The sequence below is a fragment of the Bos grunniens genome, chromosome 13 (genome assembly GCF_055505025.1).
Source record: "Bos grunniens cultivar Pamir isolate PY7600 chromosome 13, Bosgru_T2T1.0, whole genome shotgun sequence".
NCBI classification, from domain to species: domain Eukaryota; kingdom Metazoa; phylum Chordata; class Mammalia; order Artiodactyla; family Bovidae; genus Bos; species Bos grunniens.
This window is the reverse complement of record NC_141177.1, coordinates 81,574,556-81,598,117: the sequence shown is the minus strand read 5'-3', so window position 1 is coordinate 81,598,117 and position 23,562 is coordinate 81,574,556. Positions and strand designations below refer to the sequence as shown.

The 23,562-nt window shown below is 41.0% G+C and overlaps 1 protein-coding gene across 6 annotated transcripts in view; it reads right to left on the bottom strand.

The window, feature by feature from the left end:
• The window catches only part of PAK5 (p21 (RAC1) activated kinase 5), a 422,360-nt gene that overhangs the window by 209,549 nt on the left and 189,249 nt on the right, over window positions 1-23,562 (bottom strand). For 5 of the 6 annotated variants that reach the window (XM_086335113.1, XM_086335108.1, XM_086335109.1 and 2 more), the window contains one exon: window positions 9,880-10,028. The gene's annotated coding sequence lies outside the window, so the exon portion shown is untranslated. Of the gene's footprint in view, window positions 1-9,879; window positions 10,029-10,110; window positions 10,133-23,562 lie in introns of those variants that run through there. The other variant, XM_086335110.1, reaches the window with a different exon arrangement.

The following is a 23,562-nucleotide window of genomic DNA, read 5'->3' as shown; positions in this document are numbered from 1 at the left end:
ACACAAATAGAGATATTTCATATCTAGAGATCCTATTCTTATTATTGTCACAATTGGGAGAAGCTACTGGCATCTCGTGAGTAGAGGCCAAGAATAACTTTAAACATACTACAATGCACAGGACAGTCCCCCACAATAAGAATTATTCAGTGCAAAACATCTTAATGCTACTGTGACAAAACCTGTTTCAGATAATGGGAAAGCTGAAAGAAAATGAAGAGGTGCCTAAGGTGTGTCTAACAAAACAACCAACAGGAAAAAGACAGATGTGGAAGACATTTCACAAAAAAGAAACACCAATGGAGAACAAAATATGAAAAAACTGGAACCTCTTTAGTAAACAGGGAACTCAAATCATGGTAAGACACCATTTCTCACTCAACTGAGTAGCGAAAATTAAGATCTTGAGAACACAGAGCATGGGGAGACTTGGTCTCTGGAGGAATTCTCATTTTTCTATTGTGCTGGTCAGGAGTGGAAATTGCTTCTGTCTCTTTGGGAAAGAGTTTAGTCTCATGTTGTAAAGTTGAACAAGTGCATATTTAAAGTGAACACTCATACCAGTTTTCCCGAGACTGTCCTAGTTTTAATGCTGGAAATCCTGTATCTTAGGAAATTCTGAAGTTCCAAGTAAACTGGAATAATTGGCCACCTGTATAGCCTAGCAATCTGTTCCTATGTATGTAACCCTAAACAACTCTTGCACAAGCACCAGGAGATATATAAAAAATAATTACAATATCATTTTCATAACAGCAGAAAATAGACATAATGGTAGAGTCCGTGTACAAGAGAATAAATGGTGAGATATTCAGGCAATGTAATATTTTCTAGCTGTGAAAATGAACTACATTTACATGTAACAATATGGATGAATCTTAGAAACAACCATTCGATAAAATGAGTAAATCTGTTGACTCTGAGTATGAGGTAACTACAAAACTCAAAAGGAAGCAAAAACAGGGCTTCCTGGGTGGCTCAGTGATAAAGAACTTGCCTGCCGATGCAGGAGACACGGTTTCGACCCTGGTTTGGGAAGACTCCACATGTTGCGGAGGAACTAAACCCATGCACCACAACTGAGCCTGTGCTCTGGAGCCTGGGAATTGCGACTACTGAGGCCACGGCCCACACCTGCTGAAGCCTGCATGCCTTAGAGCCCAGGCTCCACAGCAAGAGAAGATACCCCAGTGAGAAGCCATGTACCGCAGCCACAGAAGAGCCCCACTCACGGTAACTAGAGAAAAGCTCGAGCAGCAACGAAGACCCAGCACCACCAAAGGTAGATGAATATTTTTTTCAAAAAAAGGAAACAATAATCAAATATTTCATATAGATATATTCATGTTTGGTCCAATTTCTTTTTAAGCAAGAACATGGTAAATGGTAGACAAATTTAAGATAGCATCTCTAGAGGGGAGGGGAAAGGAGGAAATGGAATGGAAGGCTCCCTTCTCCCCAAAGAAAAATTAATACAACTAATCAATTATTACATCCCCAGAAAGTGTTCACTAGATTTTGTATCTTTGCTGTCAACTTTAATGGTGTTATTGATTTCTTTTTTGGCTATGCTATTTTCTGTTTATTTTACCTCCTTTTTTTTTTTTTAAACCCTTCTTTATCTCACTTTTTAGAAATAGATTGGTAAAGAAGAATGAATGTAATACAGTCCCTGAGCTAACAAGTGTGGGTGAGTATTTTGGCCTGGCTTGCCACTCAAAGGTCTTGCCAGCATGTATTTCCAGTCAAGTTCTCATTCTGCTTCCAAGGAGCTGGGGATCCTAATGTCAGCCTGTTAAGTCTTATGCTAGAATTGGCTGTACCTGGTCACTTGGGAAGCACCATACTTAAAACACAGGCCCCAGAGAGCAGTAAAAGCTCAGGAAAACTGCAGAATAGGGCTGCTGTTTAATTTACACAGTTTAGTCCCAGAGTGAAGAAATCCATGAACAGAAAATTACCATTTCACACACACATCCCAGTGGAAACACACAGGCATAGATCTCCCTATAAATATGTTCCTAGCCTGCCCCAGAAACTTGACCTTGGAGGGTCCAGAGCCTTGGAAGTTTGAGTTTGGGACCATAATCCAAAAATTTTTTTGTTTTTCTACAAAAACCCATTCAGTGTGCTTAGCACACTTACAGAAGTTGTACCACAGAAAGAGAGTCTATCATGTTAGCCTGCATCATTGCATTACCTCCCTGAAACCACAAACACCGTCACACACTGAAAATTTCTTACATTCAGGCCCACTCCAAACCTCACCTTTTTCTCCAAGTACCCATCACAGTATTTTCTTCCTTTTTTCCTCCCTCCCTTTCTCTCTTTGAAATAAACACAAATACTATTATTCTGCCTGCAAGTTAACTTTTGTCTTCCTGAATTCTGGTACTATTTTTTGTGTTTCTAGTCTTTTTTTTTTAATTAATTTTATTTTATTTTTAAACTTTACATAATTGTATTAGTTTTGCCAAATATCAAAATGAATCCGCCACAGGTATACATGTGTTAAATCTTGATCCCTTTGGTGCGCGATGCTCAGCCCTTCCCTTCCCTGCACCCCTGATGCCTTCACTTCCAAATTATCTGACAGCATCATGGGACACCTTTTTTGTGTGTCTCTGAACACATTCTACTGTCCTTGCCTTAAACATGCTTCTTCTTTATTTTTTCTGAGGAATAACTACTCACCTTGTACGATTTTTAAAAATTATTTTACTTTTATTTTTGGCCGAGCGACCTGTGGGAGTCCAGTTCTCCACCCAGGGATCAACCCCCCCGCCCCCTCCCCCGGCATTGGAAGTGTGGAGTCTTAACCACTGGACCACCGGGGAAGCCCCACCTTGTACATTTTAATCAATATGTTTCTCTTCTTGGTAAATTGCAATCTCCCTTCCTGCTTATGTCTTTGAAACTCTTCTTACCAAAATCCCTCAAGTTTGGACTATTTCTGCAGCCCTCAAATTTGGACTGGCTGTGTGATTTGCTTTGGCCTACAAAGCAGAGGTGACATCTGAGCCTAGGCTGCAAAAAACCATTCACGCTCTTAAACTTTTCTCAGCCCATGAGGGTAGGCCTGGACTAGTCTGCTGGAGAACTGAGTTTCCCAATCAGTTACCAGATATGCACCTCAGACTGTCTGAAAGGCACCTGAAGCCACCTCAGACTATCAAAACCCCAGTCCACCTGTCAGCTGATTGCAGGCAAACCAATAAACCAAGCCCAGGTCAGAACTCAGGTCACAGAGACTTATGAGCAATAATACATGCTTATTGTCTCAAGCTACTAAGTTACGGGCTTATTCATTATGCAGCAACAATGGATGTTCTTTCCTGATCTGATTTAATAGCTGCAACATCTACCATAGCCCCTTATATCACTACATAGCTTCTTGTGTTTCTCTTCCACAAATGTTCAAGCTATTTAAAAACAGGACAAATTTTTATTTTGCACCACAAAACCTAACAGCACCTGCCAATTTTTCAATAAATGAGCGTCAGAAAAATATCAATGATAATTAGCTAATTAAGGATTATAATTATGGCCAAAGGATGGCTTTGGAGGTAGACAAATCAGAATTTGAATCGTAATTCAGTTTTCTATATGTGTTACTCCACAGATTTTGGCTAACCTCAGACAACTTTATCTGCCCATGTATAAACTGAAACTACAATTATACATATGCCGCAGGATTGTGGTTATAAGGTATATATTCCCTTTGCCTCCAACCTGGGGCAGAGCATTGTTGTTGTTCAGTAGTGTTGTTCAGTCGCTCAGTCGTGTCCCACTCTTTGTGACCCCATGGACTGCAGCATACCCGGCTTCCCTGTCCTTTACTATCTCCTGGAGTTTATTCAAACTCAGGTCCATTGAGTTGGTGATGCCATCCAACCATCTCATCCTCTGTAGCCCCTTCTCTTCCTGCCCTCAATCTTTCCCAGTATCAGGGTCTTATCCAGTGAGTTGGCTCTTGGCATCAGGTGGCCAAAGTATTGGAGCTTCAGCTTCAGCATCGGTCCTTCCAGTGAATATTCAGGGTTGATTCCCTTTAGGATTGATCTCCTTGCTGTCCAAGGGACTCTCAAGAATCTTCAGCAGCACAGTTTGAAAACATCAGTTTTTCAGTGCTCAGCCTTTTTTACAGTCCAACGCTCAAAACCATACATGACTACTGGAAAAACCATAGCTTTAACTATATGGACTTTCATTAGCAAAGTGATGTCTCTGGTTTTTAATACGCTGTCTAGGTTTGTCATAGCTTTTCTTCCAAGGAGCAAGTGTCTTTTAATTTCATGGCTACAGTCACCATCCACAGTAATTTTGGAGCCCAAGAAAATAAAGTCTGTCAGTTTCCACTTTTTCCCCATCTAGGTGCCATGAAGTGATGGGACCGGATGCCATGATCTTAGTTTGGCATGGGACCGGGTGAGTGGTCAACAAATGAGAATAAAAGCATAACATGTATGTAAAGGACCTTCCTGGCGGTCCAGTGGTTAGGACGCTGCCTGCCAATGCAGGGGACTCAGGTTTGATCTCTAGTACTGTAAGATTCCACATTATGTGGGGCAACAAAGTCCGTGCATCACAACCGCTGAGCCCACATGCCTCAAGCCTGTGCTGGGCAATAAGAGAAGCCACCACAATGAGAAGCCCACGGTGATGAGTAGCTCCAGCTCATCACAACTAGAGAAAGCTTGCATGAAGGAATGAAGACCTAGCACAGCCAAATACATTTTTAAATGTATGAAAATAATAAAAAATTACAAAGTACAAAAAGCATTTAGTATAGTACACAGCTTGCTGCTGCTGCTGCTAAGTCTCTTCAGTCGTGTCGACTCTGTGCGACCCCACAGACGGCAGCCCACCAGGCTCCCCCGCCCCTGGGATTCTCCAGGCAAGATCACTGGAGTGGGTTGCCATTTCCTTCTCCAATGCATGAAAGTGAAAAGTGAAAGTGAAGTCGCTTAGTTGTGTCCGACTCTTTCCAGCCCCATGGACTGGAGCCTTTCAGGCTCCTCTGTCCATAGGGTTTTCCAGGCAAGAGCACTGGAGTGGGGTGCCATCACCTTCTCTGGTACATAGCTTACAGATACTCAAAAAATATAATTAATTAATGTGACCTATGGTTTATTAGTGTGATCATGATCATCATCATTGCTGTCACTTCTTATAGGAGAACTACAGGTGCTCCATCCATTATTCCTTGGCATCGCCTCTGTACATGCTGACCCGATGGTAGCTTCCAATGGCAAACACCTGGGACTCTCTCACTCCCATATGTAACACCCCTCACTCCCACCCAGAGGAGCAGCCCTCAACCAAGGCAGATGGGAGAATGTGGCTATATCCCCCAATTTGCCTTCCCTTGGTTAGGATAAATCCAAGGTATGTTTTCTACTATATCTAGAATTGCCAAATGAGGCTGTGCACCTTGTTGCAGCAGTGATAAAATACATTTCCTGTCTTTCTTCTCTTCCCTACTCTACAACAAAGATATATACTAGCATCATCCCCACATATACACCAGTAGCTATAGAATCACCATTTGATTCTAGGGAACTCAACCTAAAATAATACTACTCTTAGGTTTATTTTACCCTTATTGCTTCAGAATCTAATTGTTTCTCCCAGTAATTCTGACTTCCATTTAAGGCCTAGCCTTTTAATGATCTCTCAAAGAGTTGTATCCAGCCCACTGATGACAAAACCAAGCACAGAACGTGGTATGCCGTCTTTTGTCTTCTTGGATGCTTTCATCATGGCTCAATTCTCTGAGTATATGAGGACAAAGTGAAATTGTAGTTGATCTTGGGTAGCTCTGTGCTCCTCCTGATGGGCATCTGAAACCCTGGCATTGACTCTTGGCCAAGACAGAGGTAAAACATACTAGCTTAGTGATTTGTACTATGCTGTTAAGAGTAAAAACCTACCCTAGGTATCCTGGACCATTTTGTCTATGCTGTTCACTAAAATGTATGAATGTGAAAGTGAAAGTCACTCAGTCATGTTAGACTCTTTGCAACCCCACAGACTATGTAGTCCATAGAATTCTCTGGGCCAGAAAACTGGAATGGGTAGCCTTTCCCTTCTCCAGGGGATCTTCCCAACCCAGAGTTGAACCTGGGATCAACCCACATTGCAGGTGGATTCTTCAGCTGAGCCACAAGGAAAGCCCAGGAATACTGGAGTAGCTTATCCCTTCTCCAGCAGATCTGCCCGACCCAGGAATTGAACCAGGGTCTCCTGCATTGCAGGTGGATTCATTACCAACTGAGCTATCAGGGAAAGACAAAAATGTATGTATTGATGGTTTGTACTTGTTTATCTGTATGCAAAGCTGCTTTTGTGGAATATAAAATACCCCTCAGTAAGTTTGAGCTTGGCTCCTTTGAGACACATGTATTTTGGTGGTTCATGATCAGAAGACAAAGTATATCCTGTATGGTGGAATGGGGACTATACCCGGACATCTCAGTCCTTAGAGATGTTTTCTGAGCTTGCATTCACCTGCTGGACCCTATCCTGTGCCTTTGTGTGTATACTTGGAGGAATCTTTATAATTATCTGACGCTATATAACTATATAGTTATACTATATATACTATATAGTATAGTATACACTACTATATATAACACTATATATAACTATATCTGACATTATATAACTGCTGCACTGAGGCTCTCTTATGACAATTGAAGCCTTTTGATAGCAGTCTGGTATGGAGGAAGGAAGGGACTATAGCAAGCAAATCTAGAACTATTTCAGAAAGATATGACTCTTAGAAAGCAGGGCCCAGTATTTTGCTGAGTTTTGTTGTTCAACTGAGTTTTCATGAAAACCCCTCCTAACATAGACTTGAGGTTGGTCCATGCTCCAACAGTGGCTGTGGGCTTCTTGAAATCTTGGACCCCCTGCCAAGGTCACTGCATAATTCTTTGTCCTCCCACCACCACCTGTGAGCTCTGCCCAATGCATACATACTCCAATATAGAAGCCCTGTCTTTGCAGAGCATCAGTTTCTCTGGTAAGCATTTGTTGAATCTACATACTGCTGTCTTTTTTTTAAAATTGAAGTACAATTACATTTCAGGTATAAAGCAAAATGATTTAGTTATACACACATACATATATATGCATATATGAGTGTGAAAGTGTTAGTCATTCAGTTGTATCCAACTCTTTGCGACCCCATGGACTGTAGCTTGCCAGGCTCCTTTACTCTCTGAGCCACCAGGAAAGCGCATATGTACATATTTTGAAAGTGCATATGTATATATTCTTTTTCAAATTCTTTTCCATTATAGGTTATTACAAGATAGTGAATACAGTTTCCTGTGCTATATAGTAGGTCTCATTGTTTACCTACTTTATATATAGTATTTTTTCTGTTAATCTCAAGCTCCTAATTTATCCCTGTCTTTCTCTCTTCTCCCTTTGTTAATCTTAAGTTTGTTTTCTGTGAGTTTGATTCCGTATTTTAAAAAAGTTCACTTTTATTATATTTTTATATTCCATATATAAGTGATATCATATGACATTTCCTGCCCGAGTTACTTTTTATGGATAACTAACATTCCACTGTGTATATGTACTACATATATAGTTCTCTGTGCTATACAGCAGGACCTTGTGGTTTATCCCTTCTCCTTATAATAGCTTATATCTGACACCTCCAACCTCCCACCCTGTCCCTCCTGCTTGGCAACCACCAGTCTGTTCTCTATCTCTATGATTCTGTTTCTGTTTCATAGATAGGTTCATTTGTCTCATATTTTAGATTCCACATATAAGTGATATCATATGATATTTGCCTTTCCTTTTCTGACTTATTTCACTTAGTATGATAATCTCTAGGGCCATCCATGTTGTTGTAAATGGTATCATTTCATTCTTTTTTAAGGCTGAATAATATACCATTGATAATACATATATATAAATGATATAGTCCATCGATATATATATTTGATATTTATGATATATCTATCAATGATATTCTGCTATATATATGATATTTAATGATAAGAGCTGTTCATATATGTTGGAAACAATTCCTTACATATTCCCATCTTTTTAAAACATCAATTTTAAGTAGTATTTTCATCTTCTCTTTAATGCTCCACCTAGGAATAATCCATAGGAAAGTTTTAGTCTTTAAGTTATGCTTCACTAAGCTAAGCCATTGGTCCTTTAAAAAACTCATTTCTTATCCAGAAAGGTACCCTTAATATGCACTATCTCTCTGTGACTCAAGTAACACTGTTCTCAGAAGTTAGGAACCATGCAGGAACGAAGGGAGTTGTTATAAAAGCATCTGGAAGGCTCAAGTCTCCAAGTGTTGCCTTGAACATGAGATTTCAGGGCAGAATTTTATGTCTTCTCACAGTGTGACATCAACCTCCTCTAAATTTCAGAAGCCACAAATATATACATCATAGACTGAAACAGCAAAATAAATTACCACTATGTTATGGTAATGACCATAAACCAGCAAAATAACCACCATTATATACCAATGGTTATAAATCACCACTCTCAAGGGACTCTTGAGAGTCCCTTGAACAGCAAGGAGATCAAACCAGTCCATCCAAAAGGAAATCAGTCCTGAATATTCATTGGAAGGATTGGTGCTGAAGCTGAAACTCCATTACTTTGGTCACCTGATGCGAAGAACTGACTCATTAGAAAAGACCCTGATGCTGGGAAAGATTGAAGGCAGGAGGAGAAGGGAGAGACAGAGGATGAGATGGTTAGATGGCATTACTGACTCAATGGACATGAGTTTGAGCAAGCTGTGGGAGCTGGTGATGGACAGGGAGGCCTGGCGAGCTGCAGTCCACGAGGTGGCTAAGAGTCAAACATGACTGAGTGACTGAACTGAACTAAACTGACTGTACATTAAAACTCAAATAGCAGCATACCTTACATATGATAATTAGAATTCTGTTTGGGAATTCACAAAGGACATTGGTGATCATCTAGTTTAAACTGGCAGAAGGACATCCAAAACCTATTTTAAATCCATCTGTTCTCAGTGCCAGGTCTCTAAGCCAACTCATCATGCTCATTTGCCTAGGGGACAGTGTCCTATTTTCCACAATGACTGAGCCCTACCCCTACCTAAATAACAGTCTTTTTCAAATATAACATAAACTCACTTCTTTACTATTAACCCTCCAAATGCTTCTGTCTTTGCTGGAGTAAAGTCAAGACAATTGGCTATGTCTAAAGACTATGCAACTTCCTCTCTATATCATGCTTCTCCAAATACCCTCTTGAACACCTGGATTCTGGTTCATAGCACATGTAAGATCCTATCTTCAAGCTTTTACCCTGTGGGCTCTTTTCCATCACTCAGAATTCTCTGAGTGGTCTTCTCTTTATACTGAAACAGAAGTTGCCCTTTACTTATTCTTTACCTCATTAACCTGTTTATCATGTTCATAAACATAAATGGCTGCCAGCCTCTTTTGCATTTATTGACAATCACTCCTTGGTATCTGGGGACAATTGGTTTTAGGACCCTTGTGGATACCAAAACCCATGGCTGCTCAAGTCTCTTGCATAAAATGACATAGGAAAGTCAGCCCTCTGTATTCATGGATTCCCCATCCAAAGGTTTAACAAGGATGCTGAACGTGAGGATAGGGAGGTCCAACTCTACTTACCTCCTCCCACTAGAATGTCAGCTCTTTCAAAGCTGTCCCCCTGCCTTTTTTGTGTACTATCATATCCCTAAGTGCCTAGAACAATGTGCAGACATGTAGAAGTCACTCAGTAAATATATACTGAATAAAAAAGGTACTTTTTAAATTTTCTTACCACTGCATGATTTAAAATTTTAAAAGGAAAAAAACGTAACATAATTTATTACCCTACCTTTTTTATGATGGCTGTGGATGAATCAGACTCCAGAGGAGTGTGGCTATTTCTGTTCTGCAACTTTTTGTTGGTGCTCTTCACTGCTCTTCATTTTTCTTCAGTGTTCATTTTGGCAAGAGGTGGGAACATTTTGCCATAGTGTATTTCTGCAACAACATGGTACCAACATTAGTCAGAACCCCACCAACATTATGCTTTGTTTAAAAATAAACATAAAACCTCATTTACTTCATGTTCTCCTCCATGCTGTACATCCCCTCTTTACTGTTTCAACACTTTTCCTCAATTTGCAGCTACAGACCTGCATGTTACTACCTGGACACCCCTAGGCAATGTCAGGTTCCTTTAGCACTGCCTGCATCAGTCACAGCACTTCCTCTAATTATTCCACTGTGAGTCCATCTCTCCCACTGATGGTGAGCCCCCTCTGGGGATAGGAACTACACCTTTGGCCTGTGAATCCTTAGTCTCACTCACTCTCTAGTAATTATACTAGTTGAATACAGCTGATTCTCATTATTTGTAGTAGTTATGTTCTATAGAGTCGCCTATGATACTGAATGAGTGATGCTGAACCATTGGACTGAGAGGAAACACACGGTTAGGTTTATGTTCATCTTTGGCCTCAACACTTGTACCACTCACTCAATACACAACCTTGTTGTATGGTTTTATGTTAATTTCCATGTAAAGACACCTTATTTAATTGTTGTTGTTGTTCAGTTGCTCAGTCATGTCCGAGTCTTTGAGACCTCATGAACTGCAGCACCCCAGACTTCCCTGTCCTTCACTATCTTCCAGAGTTTGCTCAACTTATGTTCATTGAGTTTGTGGTGACATCCAACTATTTCATCCTCTGTTGCCCCCTTCTCCCCTTGCCTTCAATCTTTCCAGCATGAAGGTCTACTTCAATAAGTTGGCTCTTTGCATCAGGTAATCAAAGTATTAGAGCTTTAGCCTCAGTCTTTCCAGTGAATATTTAGGATTGATTTCCTTTAGGATTGACAGGTTTGATCTCCTTTGCAGTCAAAGGGACTCTTAAGAGTCTTCTCCAGCAGCACAATTGGAAAGTAGCAATTGCTTGGCATTCAGACTTCTTTACAGTAGAACACTAATATCCATACCTCATGACTATTGGAAAAACCATAGCCTTGGCTATATAAACTTTTGTCAGCAAAGTGATGTTTCTGCTTTTTAATATGCTTTCTAGGTTTGTCATAGCTCTTCTTCCAAGGAGCAAGAGTCTTGTTATTTCAAGGCTGCAGTCACTGTCTGCAATGATTTTGGAGCCCAAGAATATAAAATCTGTCACCGTTGCCATTGTTATTCCACATATTTGCCATGAAAGGATGGGACTGGATACAATGATCTTAGTTTTCTGAATGTTGAGTTTTAAGCCAGATTTTTCGCTCTTTTCACCTTCAGCAAGAGACTCTAGTTCCTCTTTGCTTTCTGCAATGAGGGTGGTGTCATCTGCGTATCTGAGGTTGTTGATGTTTCTCCTGGCAATATTGATTTCAGCTGGTGCTTCATCCAGCCCAGCATTTCACATGATGTACTCTGCATATAAGTTAAATAAGCAGGGTGACAATATTCAGCCTGGATGTACTCCTTTTCCAATTCTGAACCAGTCCGTTGTTACATATACGATTCTAACTGTTGCTTCTTGACCTGCATACAGGTTTCTCAAGAGGCAGGTAAGGTAGTCTGTTTTTCCCATTTCTTTAAGAATTTCCCACAGTTTGTTGTGATCTACACAGTCAAAAGTTTTAGTGTAGTTAATGAAGCAGAAGTAGATGTTTTTCTGGAACTCTCTTGCTTTTTCCATGATCCAATGGATACTAGCAATTTGATCTCTGGTTCCTCTGCCTTTTCTATATCCAGCTTGTACACCTGGAAATTCTCAGTTCACATATCATTGAAGTCTATCTTGGAGAATTTTGAGTATTACCTTGTTAGCATGTAAAATGAGTGCAATTGTCTGGTAGTTTGAACATTCTTTGGGATTGCCTTTCTTTGGGATTGGAATGAAAACTGACCTTTTCCAGTCCTGTGGCCACTGCTGAGCTTTCCAAATTTGCTGGCATATTGAGTGCAGCACTTTTATAGCATCATCTTTTAGGATCTGAAATAGCTCAGCTGGAACTCCATCACATCCACTAGCTTTGTTCGTAATGATGCTTCCTAAAGTGCACTTGACTTTGCACTCCAGGATGCCTGGCTCTAGGTGAGTGTTCACACCATCATGGCTATCTGGGTCATTAAAATCTTTTCCATATAGTTCTTCTGTGTATTCTTGCCACCTCTTCTCAGTATTTTCTGCTTCTGTTAGGTCCATACTATTTCTGTCCTTTATTGTGTCCATCTTTGCATGAAATGTCCCCTTGGTATCTCTAATTTTTCTGAAGAGCTCTCTAGTCTCTCCCAATCTAGTCTTCCTCTATTTCTTTGCATTGATCACTGAGAAAGGCTTTCTTAACTCTCCTTGCTATTCTTTGGAATTCTGCATTCAGATGGATATATCTTTTCTTTTTCCTTGACTTTGACTTCTCTTTTCTCAGCTATTTTCTCCTCAGACAACCATTTTGCCTTCTTGCATTTCTTTTCTTGGGGATGTTTTGATCATGCCTCCTTTACGATGTCACAAACCTCCATCCATAATTCTTCAGGCACTGTCTATCAAATCTAATACCTTGAATTTATTTGTCACTTCCATTGTATAATCATAAAGGATTTGGTTTAGGTCATACCTGAATGGCCTAGTGGTTTTCCATACGTTCTTCAGTTGGAGTTTGAATTTTGCAATAAGGAGTTCATGATCTGAGCCACAGTCGGCTCCTGGTCTTGTTTTTGCTGACTGTATAGAGCTATTCCATCTTTGGCTGCAGAGAAGATAATCTGACTTCAGTATTGACCATCCGGTGTTGTCCATGAGTAGAGTCATCTTTTGTGTTGTTGCAAGAGGGTGAATGTTATGACCAGTGCGTTCTCTTGACAAAACTCTGTTGGCCTTTGCCCTGCTTCATTTTGTACACCAAGGCCAAACTTGCCTGTTATTCCAGGTATCTTTTGCCTTTCTAATTTTGCATTCCATTCCCCTATAATGAAAAGGACATCTTTTTTTTTTTTTTTTCCTTTTGGTGTTAGTTCTAGAAGGTCTTGTAGGTGTAGAAATCAAGACCTTGTAGACCTACAAGACCTTATTTAATACCTGTTTATTCATTGAACGTCAACCCACAGCCAAGAGTACTGTAACTCATGCCTGAGCCAAGTTTATCCAAGACACGTAGATACTCAATAAGGTACATCACAGCCTCCCAGCATTTAGGAACACTAGACAACACTTTAGCACTCTGCTCTGGTGAATGGCTGGTGGACATTTCCAACAGCAAAATCACCAAGAAAAAGCACAGAAATACAAAAACATAAGAAGGTGGCTTGAAAATACAAAATCCATCAATAATGAGGATTGGATGAATACACACTGGTGAATTATATACACTGCCATTGAAATGGGCAAAAAATAGCATATAAAGAGACTAATAAAGATTTCATATACCTCATGAACAATTCAGGAACTGAAGGCTGTTATTCTCGCCCATCCTAATAAAAGGACAAATTCCAGATATCACCCAATTTCAGAGAAGCCCAAAGAAAACTTCTTTGAAAATAATTATAGGTTGAGAGTCTACCTTATTGATTAGGCATAACCCAAAGTACTCTCCAAAAGATGGCTCCATTTTTCGCCTGAGATTATAAGAAATACCTGCTGTTATTTCATTATGTGCATTAGTTAACTGTAGGTATACAACGTGATATTTCCGAGACATTTTTTCTATAACAATGCCAATACTTTGTGACACAAACAGCAAAGATTTTATACTTCCACTATCTACTTTCTAATGCATTTGAAGGACATTTAAGACTTCCTTAAGAATACAGATTTTATGTTTTAAGCCTGCTGCAAAATTTTTCCAATTAAGTTTACTTCTCAAAATTTTAAACTGGTTAAATTTAACCCTGATTTAATTGTAGTTCATAGGAAGTAATTTCTTAGTAAAATTGCCATTGCAAAAGCATGACCTATGTTTTAAACTACCATTCCTTCGATCAGTAGGATTTGCAGAAGGTGATGTTTTGTGTAGAAACAGAAGGATGATTCTGGAAACTCAGTTCCAAAGTGTTCAAAGTCCGATAAAATATAGGTGGATACAGCTTTCTCTTAAAGTCTTGTGAGACTCTCTTCATATATTTCAGAGTATCAGAAGAAGTCATCCTGTCAGGAAATGCAATTTCAGGATTGATAAAACCATATAGGAAGAGAGAACAAGATGGCAGAGGAGTAGGTGGATGTGGAGTATATCTCTCTCCACGGATACATCAGGAATACACCTTCAGACACAGAAGTGCATGCAGAACACCAGCTGAGAGCAGACAGGAGGACCTGACCAGCGGAAAAGAATATATGCTGCTGCTACTGCTGCTAAGTCGCTTCAGTCGTGTCCGACTCTGTGCAACCCCATAGACGGCAGCCCACCAGGCTCCCCCATCCCTGGGATTCTCCAGGCAAGAACACTGGAGTGGGTTGCTGTTTCCTTCTCCAATGTATGAAAGTGAAAAGTGAAAGTGAAGTCACTCAGTCGCGCCTGACTCTTAGCGACCCCATGGACTGCAGCCCACCAGGCTCCTCTGTCCATGGGATTTTCCAGGCAAGAGTACCGGAGTGGGTTGCCATTGCCTTCTCTGAAAGAATATATAGAACCACGCAAAACTCTGTAGGATGAAGGAACTAGGGGAAAAAACAGGAGTGTTAGTAGGACTGGACCTGCCCTTGGCGGGTGGGGGAACTGAAGCAGAGGTCTGATCCCCACACTAGGGCAACTGTCTGAGTCAGAGGAGAAACATTTAAGACTGAGAATGAAACAGCTGATCTGTGGCAGCCAAAACTGAATAAGAATGAGACAGTCCTTGCCTCAGCCATACAAACCCTGGACAGGGACACAGGTCCCATGGAAGGTGCAGCGGCTGGGAGCTGGAGTTTGGGGATTGTGGAGCAATCCCAGGGCGAGGGCTGCTGTTGACTGTGGAGAGATGGATGGAGGGGATGTGAGGGAGGAGATTGTGGTGGGAAATGCCTGTGGAGGAAAGCTAGGCAGCCATGGAAGCAAGGCGATACTGCTGAGTCAGACGTAGGGGGTGGAGCCATCACCATAGCCTCTCTCTCTCCCCACACACCAGCATCAGGAGCTGAACAATAGAGAGGCTGGCCCATCAAATGCCTGATGCACTGAACTATAGAGTAGTACCCTACCCAGGGTTCTCCTTTAAGAGACTGATGCACCAAAATACAGAGTAGGACCCCACCCAGAGTGCCCCTTTAAGTGCCAGACATGCCGAATAACATAGAAGGACCCCAGGCAAGGGAGCCCTTTAAGTGCCAGACTGGGCAGAGCTACAGAGAAAGACTGGCCAAAGAGGCCTTCTGGTCGCCAGCTACAAGAGGTTCGAAAAAAGACTCTGATAGGGCCAAAACTCCTGCAACAGAGGCAGTCTGTATCCCTGCACACTTGGTGCTGCCAGGGTCCCTACAAGCCCACCAGCTGCGTCATCTTCATGCTCAACCCTCACTGGGGCAGAGCTGCCACAGGCAAAAAAAGTCTTGCGTCTATGCATGCAGGGTCACTTCAGTCGTGTCCAACTCTTTGTGACCCTGTGGACTGTGGCCTGCCAGGGTTCTCTGTCCAGGGGGTTCTCCAGGCAAGAATAATGGAGTGTACTGCCCAATACTGGTTGCCATACCCTTCTAGAGCACTACACCTCCTGCTGCCCTAGTCCCCAACTCCCCTGAGTACCTGTGACCCAAGCAGGTGCACCACCTGCATATCTGGCCCTCACTGGGGCAAACTCAAGTTCTCCAGGGCAGCCTAAGGAACAAACACAAGTGGACAACCCACATGCAGAGGTGGAAATAAAGCCACAATTGAAACCCAGGGGAAGAAGACCCCAAACCTTCCCACCAGCTGTACAAGTTTCAGATTAAATCCACACGATCCACTAGGCAGACTCTGTGTCTATAGAATATATAAAAGGACACTGAGAGCTCCCACAAAAGAAAACACACTAGTTCTGATAGCTGTGGACATTAGAGGCAAGACACACAGGAGCAGGACCAGATTAGAATCTGAGCTGCCCCCACATCAGGTCCAGAGACCAGCACAGTGTTTCAGGGCATTCTAGGGAGGTGAGGTGGACTGTGACTCCCAGAGAGGGACTCTGACAGCAGAGACTCAAGAAAAACATTTATTATTCGTATGTTTTGACTTGTTTTGTAGATTCTTTTGGAATTTTTTCTTTTTTTCCCTTTCCCCCCTGCTATTGCAGTTACTGATTTTATTGGCACTATGAGATCTAACTAAGCTTAGGAACTTTTATTTTTTTCCTCACTTTTTTTTTTATTGTTGTTATATATAGAGGTTGTCAGGCCCAACCTCTGCCTCTATGTTGGGCTTCTGCAGTTCTGTGGAGTTTTCCTTTTTTTTTTTTTCCTTCCTTTTTATCTTTCTCTTTTAAAATCTTTAATTTTTTAAACCTATTTTTCTACCTTTATTCCTTTGTTTGCTTTTCTTACTGTTCATTTCCCCTTGCAGTTAATTTTGTCTATAAATCTCCTTTATATACTTCTATTTAAATTTGCATAGCTACTCTTTCTTTTCCTCCTTTCCTTTCCTCTCAACATATTTGTTAGTTTTGTTTACATTGCTTTATTCCCCATTTGGCACATTGCTTTGGTTTTGTTTTCCAGTTTGTGCTTTAGTTACCTTTGTTCTTAACTGGTAGAGACAATTTTTTATTTCCTTTGTTTGCCAGGTCAATCTATTGTACTTTATTCTTGTTGGACTGTTTTGATTTTGCTTGTGGTTGTATACGTATATGTGTATATTACATTATTTTAATTATTATTTGCCTGATTTGGTAACTGCCATTTGTTTGGGATTCATCTTTGGTTTTTCACTTTTGGCTATTTGTTTTACTCCCACTTAATGCCATAATAAACCACTTGTGGAATCTTCTCTTCTGACCAGAGATAAAGCTCTGAACCTTTGGAATGAGAGCAGTGACTCCAAGATCCTAGACTACCACGGATCTAATCATAGGGAGTATCAAATAGTGAGAACTCACACAAAGGAAGCCACTTGAATACAAACCCAGCATCACCCAACCATCAGGAGCACCCTGTGCAGGATGCCGCATCTAAACAACAAACAAACAAAAAATACAAACCCAATCACCAGCAGACAGGATTACCACTTCACCTTGCCCATCAGAGGAAAAACAAACAAACTCAGCACAAATCTCACCCTGCAGGAAGCTTACACAAACCACTGCGCCAACCTTCAGTTCAGTTCAGTTCAGTCACTCAGTTGTGTCGGACTCTTTGCGACCCCATGAATTGCAGCACGCTAGGCCTCCCTGTCCATCACCAACTCCCAGAGTTGACTCAGACTCACGTCCATCGAGTCAGTGAGCCCATCCAGCCATCTCATCCTCTGTCGTCCCCTTCTCCTCCTGCCCCCTATCCCTCCCAGCATCAGAGTCTTTTCTAATGACTCAACTCTTCCCATGAGGAGGCCAAAGTACTGGAGTTTCAGCTTTAGCATCATTCCTTCCAAACAAATCCCAGGGCTGATCTCCTTCAGAATGCACTGGTTGGATCTCCTTGCAGTTCAAGGGACTCTCAAGAGTCTTCTCCAACACCGCAGTTCAAAAGCATCAATTCTTCGGCGCTCAGCCTTCTTCACAGTCCAACTTTCACATCCATACATGACCATTGGAAAAACCATAGCCTTGACTAGACAAACTTTGTTGGCAATGTCTCTGCTTTTCAATATGCTATCTAGGTTGGTCATAACTTTCCTTCCAAGGAGTAAGCGTCTTTTAATTTCATGGCTACAGTCACCATCTGCAGTGATTTTGGAGCCCAGAAAAATAAAGTCTGACACTGTTTTCACTGTTTCCCCATCTATTTCCCATGAAGTGATGGGACCAGATGCCATGATCTTCGTTTTCTGAATGTTGAGCTTTAAGCCAACTTTTTCACTCTCCACTTTCACTTTCGTCAAGAGGCTTTTTAGTTCCTCTTCACTTTCTGCCATAAGGGTGGTGTCATCTGCATATCTGAGGTTACTGATATTTCTCCTGACAATCTTGATTCCAGCTTGTGCTTCTTCCAGCCCAGCGTTTCTCATGATGTCCTCTGCAAGTAAGTTAAATAAGCAGGGTGACAATATACTCCTTTTCCTATCTGGAACCAGTCTTTTGTTCCATGTCCAGTTCTAACTGTTGGTTCCTGACCTGCATATAGGTTTCTCAAGAGGCAGGTCAGGTGGTCTAGTATTCCCATCTCTTTCAGAATTTTCCACTGTTTCTTGTGATCCACACAGTCAAAGGCTTTGGCATAGTCAATAAAGCAGAAATAGATGTTTTTCTGGAACTCTCTTGCTTTTTCGATGATCCAGCAGATGTTGGCAATTTGATCTCTGGTTCCTCTGCCTTTTCTAAAACCAGCTTGAACATCTGGAAGTTCATGGGTCACGTATTGCTGAAGCCTGGCTTGGAGAATTTTGAGCATTACTTTACTAGCATGTGAGATGAGTGCAATTGTGTGGTAGTTTGAACATTCTTTGGCATTGCCTTTCTTTGGGATTGGAATGAAAACTGACCTTTTCCAGTCCTGTGGCCATTGCTGACTTTTCCAAATGTGCTTGCATATTGAGTGCAGCATTTTCACAGCATCATCTTCCAGCATTTGAAACAGCTCAACTGGAATTCCATCATCTCCACTAGCTTTGTTCGTAGTGATGCTTTCTAAGACCCCCTTGACTCCACATTCCAGGATGTCTGGCTCTAGGTCAGTGATCACACCATTATGATTATCTGGGTCATGAAGATCTTTTTTGTACAGTTCTTCTGTTTATTCTTGCCACCTCTACTTAATATCTTCTGCTTCTGTTAGGTCCATACCATTTCTGTCCTTTATCAAGCCCATCTTTGCATGAAATGTTCCCTGGGTATCTCTAATTTTCTTGAAGAGATCTCCAGTCTTTCCCATTTTGTTGTTTTCCTCTATTTCTTTGCATTGATCACTGAGGAAGGCTTTCTTCTCTTCTTGCTATTCTTTGGAATTCTGCATTCAAATGCTTATATCTTTCCTTTCCTCCTTTGCTTTTCACTTCTCTTCTTTTCACAGCTATTTGTAAGGCCTCCCCAGACAGCCATTTTGCTTCTTTGCATTTCTTTTCCATGGGGATGGTCTTGATCCCTGTCTCCTGTACAATGTCATGAACCTCCGTCCATAGTTCATCAGGCACTTTATCTTTCAGATCTAGTCCCTTAAATCTATTTCCCACTCCCACTGTATAATAATAAGGGATTTAATTTAGGTCATACCTGAATGGTCTAGTGGTTTTCCCCACTTTCTTCCATTTAAGTCTGAATTTGGCAATAAGGGGTTCATGGTCTTAGCCACAGTCAGCTCCCGGTCTTGTTTTTGCTGACTGTATAGAGCTTCTCCATCTTTGGCTGCAAAGAATAAAATCAATCTGATTTCGGTGTTGACCATCTGGTGATGTCTGTGTAGAGTCTTTTCTTGTGTCGTTGGACGAAGGTGTTTGCTATGACCAGTGCATTCTCTTGGCAAAACTCTATTAGCCTTTGACCTGCTTCATTCCATGTACCAAGGCCAAATTTGCCTGTTACTCCAGGTGTTTCTTGACTTCCTACTTTTGCATTCCAGTCACCTATAATGAAAAGGACATCTTTTTTGGGGGTTAGTTCTAAAAGGTCTTGTAGGTATTCATAGAACTATTCAACTTCAGCTTCTTCAGCATTACTGGTGGGGCATAGACTTGGATTACTGTGATATTGAATGGTTTTCCTTGGAAACGAATAGAGATCATTCTTTCATTTTTGAGATTGCATCCAAGTACTGCATTTTGGACTCTTTTGTTGACTATGATGGTTACTCCATTTCTTCCAAGGGATTCCTGCCCACAATAGTAGATATAATCGTCATTTGAGTTAAATTCACCCATTCCAGTCCATTTTAGTTTGCTGATTCCTAGAATGTCGATGTTCACTCTTGCCATCGCCTGTTTGACCACTTCCAATTTGCCTTGATTCGTGGACCTGACATTCCAGGTTCCTATGCAATATTGCTCTTTACAGCATTGGACCTTGCTTCTATCACCAGTCACATCCACAACTGGGCATTGTTTTTGCTTTGGCTCCATCCCTTCATTCTTTCTGGAGTTATTTCTCCACTGATCTCCAGGAGCAACCCCACGTCCAAGGTGCAGTGGCTATGTGGGTGCAGGAGGGCCGAGAGGAGCTTCTCCTCGTTCAAGGTCAGGAGGGTTGGCGGTGAGGAGATACCTCTCTTCCAAGGTAAGGACCAGTGGCCATGCTTTCCTGGAGCAGCCCTGAAGAGATATCCCACATCAAAGGTATGAGTAACCCAAGTAAGATGGTAGGTGTTGCGAGAGGGCATCAGAGGGCAGACACACTGAAACCATAATCACAGAAAACTAGTCAAGCTAATCACACGGACCACAGCCTTGTCTAACTCAATGAAACTAAGCCATGCCATGTGGGGCCACCCAAGATGGGCGGGTGATGGTGGAGAGGTCTGACAGAATGTGGTCCACTGGAGAAAGGAATGGCAAACCACCTCAGTATTCTTGCCTTGAGAACCCCATGAACAGTATGAGAAGGCAAAATGATAGGATACTGAAAGAGGAACTCCCCAGGTCGGTAGGTGCCCAATATACTACTGGAGATCAGTGGAGAAATAACTCTGGAAACCCCAAGACACATACTAATCAAACTAAAAAAGACTAAACACAAAGGAAGAATATTAAAAGCAGCAAGGGAAAAGCAACAAGAAACATACAAGGGAAACCCCATATGTTTAACAGCTGATCTTTCAGCAGAAATTCTGCAGGCCAGAAGAGAATGGCAGGATATATTTAAAGTACTGAAAATGAAAAATCTACAAAAAAGATTACTGCACTCGGCAAGGATCTCATTCAAAATTGATGGAGAAATAAAAAGCTTTTCAGAGAAGCAAAAGTTAAGAGAATGCATTACCACCAAACCAGCTTTACAACAAATGTTAAAGGGACTTATATAGTCAAGAAGTACAAAAGAATAAAAAGATCTAAAATATCAACCCCAAACAGTTAAGAAAATGGCAATAGGAACATATATGTCAATAATTACTTTAAATGTAAATGGATGTAAATGCTCTGACCAAAAGACACAGACTGGTTGAATGGATGCAACAATAAGACCCATAGATATTCTGTCTACAATAAACCCACTTCAGACCTAAAGACACATATAGACTGAAAGTGAGAGGATGGAAAAATATATTCCATGCAATGGCAAGCAAAAGAAAGCTGGAGTAACAATCCTCATACCAGACAAAATAGACCTTAAAATAAAGAATACAAGAGATAAGGAAGGGCACTACATAATAATCAAGAGGTCAATCCAGGAGGAAGAGATAACAATTGTAAATATCTTTGCACCAAACACAGGAGCACCTTACTACATAAGAAAAACACTAACACACATAAAAGGAGAAATTGACAGTAACACAATAATAGTAGGAGATTTTAACAGCCCACTCATACCAATGGGCTTCGGAGAAGGCAATGGCAGCTCACTCCAGTACTCTTGCCTGGAAAATCCCATGGGTGGAGGAGCCTGGTAGGCTGCAGTCCATGGGGTCGCGAAGAGTCAGACATGACTGAGCAACTTCACTTTCACTTTTTTTTGGGGGGGGGGGAGGTGGCTGATTTTTTTTTTTTTTTGTCTTTTTTTTTTTTAATTTTATTTTTGAACTTTACATAATTGTATTAGTTTTGCCAAATATCAAAATGAATCCACCACAGGTATACATGTGTTCCCCCTCCTGAACCCTCCTCCCTCCCCATACCATCCCTCTGGGTCGTCCCAGTGCACTAGCCCCAAGCATCCAGTATCGTGCATCGAACCTGGACTGGCGTCTCGTTTCATATTTTACTTTCATGCACTGGAGAAGGAAATGGCAACCCACTCCAGTGTTCTTGCCTGGAGAATCCCAGGAACAGGGGAGCCTGGTGGGCTGTCGTCTATGGGGTTGCACAGAGTTGGACACAACTGAAGCAACTTAGCAGTAGCAGCATACCAATGGAAAGATCATCAAAACAGAAAATTAATAAGGAAACACAAGTATTAAATGATACATTAGATGAAGTGGATCTCACTGATATCTTCAGGACATTTCATCCAAATGCAGAAGAATACACCTTCTTCCCAAGTTCACATGGAACATTCTCCAGGATAAACCACATCTTGGGTCACAAATCAAACTTCAGTAAATTTAAGAAAATTGAAGCCTTATCAAGCATTGTCTCTGACTACAATACTATGAGGCTAGATACCAATTACAAGAAAAAAAAAAAACAGTAACAAACACATGGAGATTAAACAATACATTTCTAAATAACCAACAGGTTGCTAAAGAACTCAAAAGGGAAATAAAAAAAAAAATTCTAGAAACAAACGACAATGAAAACATGACAACTCAAAACCTAGGGGATACAGCAAAAGCAGTCTTAAGAGAGAAGTTCAAAGCAATACAATTCTACCTCAAGAAACAAGAAAAACATCAAATAGACAACCTAACTTTACACATAAAACAACTGGAAAAACAAGAACAAAAAACCCCTCAAAATTAGTAGAACAAAAGAAATTATAAACATCAGAGAAGAAATAAATGAAAAAGAAATGAAAGAAATAATAGTAAAGATTAATAAAACTAAAAGCTGGTTCTTTGAAAGATAAACAAAGTTGACAAATCTTTCACCTGATTCATCAATAGACATTTCTCCAAAGAAGACATACAGATGGCTAACAAACACATGAAAAGATGCTCAACATCACTCATTATCAGAGAAATGCAAATCAAAACCACTATGAGATACCATTTCACACCAGTCAGAATGGCTGCGATCCAAAAGTCTACAAATAATAAATGCTGGAGAGGGTGTGGAGAAAAGGGAACCCTCTTACACTGTTGGTGGGAATGCAAACTAGTACAGCCACTATGGAGAACAGTGTGGAGATTCCTTAAAAAACTGGAAATAGAGCTGCCTTATGATCCAGCAATCCCACTGCTGGGCATACACACTGAGGAAACCAGAAGGGAAAGAGACACGTGTACCCCAATGTTCATCGCAGCACTGTTTATAATAGCCAGGACATGGAGGCAACCTAGATGTCCATCAGCAGATGAATGGATAAGAAAGCTGTGGTACATATACACAATGGAGTATTACTCAGCCATTAAAAAGAATACATTTGAATCAGTTCTAATGAGGTGGATGAAACTGGAGCCTATTATACAGAGTGAAGTAAGTCAGAAGGAAAAACACCAATACAGTATACTAATGCATATATATGGAATTTAGAAAGATTGTAACCATAACCCTGTATACGAGACAGCAAAAGAGACACTGATGTATAGAACAGGCTTATGGACTCTGTGGGAGAGGGAGAGGGTGGGAAGATTTGGGAGAATGGCATTGAAACATGTGAAATGTCATGTATGAAACGAGATGCCAGTCCAGGTTCAAT